The 1466-nt window shown below is 30.2% G+C and overlaps 1 long non-coding RNA gene across 1 annotated transcript; it reads right to left on the bottom strand.

The window, feature by feature from the left end:
- Positions 1-1382, bottom strand: LOC117108215. The gene is made up of 2 exons (XR_004445342.1): positions 926-1382; positions 1-424 (listed from the first exon to the last, which is right to left on the bottom strand). It is a non-coding gene; the product is annotated as an uncharacterized LOC117108215 (long non-coding RNA).
- Positions 1383-1466: the final 84 nt, after the last annotated feature.

The following is a 1466-nucleotide window of genomic DNA, read 5'->3' as shown; positions in this document are numbered from 1 at the left end:
TTTCAGTGCATTTATATGTATATATTCCACTGTATTGCCACTGTTGGAATATCAACATTTTGGAATGTTCAGATAATATACATTCAAAATTTCAATCAACGCATCGTAAAAGTATGAAAAAATATGGCAGAGGCAGAAGAAAGGCCTTAAGTAAAAGATAGTGATGTGCTAAAAAATATGAAACAAATTTTTTAAACGAAAAGTATATAATATTATATATATATATATATATATATCTTATATATATTTTTGAACGTTATACTTTGGGTTTGTATACGGCATGAAGTTAAGTTTAATGGCAAATTAATAGTTTTATATACAATTTAGTTTAGAAATGTAATTATAAATTACTAACATTACTTTTAAATTGGTCTCGTAAAATGCTTCGTCCGCAATATACGAAATGTTGTTTCTAAAAAGCAAACTGTTAAAAAAAATAAATGAAGGGTGTTTTTTAAACTCACAATATACAAACAATTGGGTGAAATGAAAGAAAATATTTAATATCGTCATAGGCAGCATATCATGTAGTTTATTCAAAAACATTCAGTTTATTAGTAGTAGGCCTATACAACGACAACACTAGTATAGTGTATTATTTAGTTTATATTTAATAGGATTTATATAGCGCACATATCCATAAAACTGCTCAAGGCGCTTTTTCCTCTGGTAATTGTATACAGAATCAATCATAAACGCCGTGCAACCTCTTGCACTCCCTGGCGAGTATTCCTAGTTATGCCTGTAGTTAAGCAGTACTAGTTTCATTTTGAATGATTCACATCCTACCAGGTACTTTATACTCTTGGGTGGGTGAAAAGAGGCAAATGCAGATAAAGTGTCTTGCCCAAGGACACAAGTGATTAGGGGAAGCAATGGCAGCAGTAGCGGCTGTATGGTAGTAGTTAGTTATTGATCATCTTACATCATGTGCAGATTTTTCAGACCTCGGAAATTATCTCTTGAAATACTTTCGATTTTATTGTCAGACATGACAATAGTGTATGGTGTGTATTTCAGAACAGGTCCACTTCCAAGGAAAGATATTTCATTCGAATCTAAGTGACTGAGTAAGAGAATAAAGAATAAAGTTAGAGTTCTGTTTACGAATAAATTTTGTAGACCTTCGCAGTACTGTCTCAATACGTTCTAGAAGTTATTTATTGAGGAAACCACCGACAGGGACACCGTATTAAAGTATAGAAACAATCTCCCAATGATTTGAACTAAACTGGTCTGTATTCTTTTTCGATTGTGTAATGTGGAGAATTTTTTAGTTAATTTCCTTTTCATTTTAAATCACACTAAGTTGTGAGATTGTTTACGTCACTGAAAATGAAGTTAGCTATTAACTCAGAATATATATAGGCCTACATATATATATATATTTATACACTTTTATATATATATATAGACTTTATATATATATACTTTACATCTGAATTCTTTATATATACTTATATTAT

This window comes from Anneissia japonica, unplaced genomic scaffold, assembly GCF_011630105.1.
Source record: "Anneissia japonica isolate Jap-2015-1 unplaced genomic scaffold, ASM1163010v1 scaffold25493_len1466_cov184_single, whole genome shotgun sequence".
In the NCBI taxonomy this organism is placed as follows: domain Eukaryota; kingdom Metazoa; phylum Echinodermata; class Crinoidea; order Comatulida; family Comatulidae; genus Anneissia; species Anneissia japonica.
This window is presented reverse-complemented; position numbering and strand designations above follow the sequence as displayed.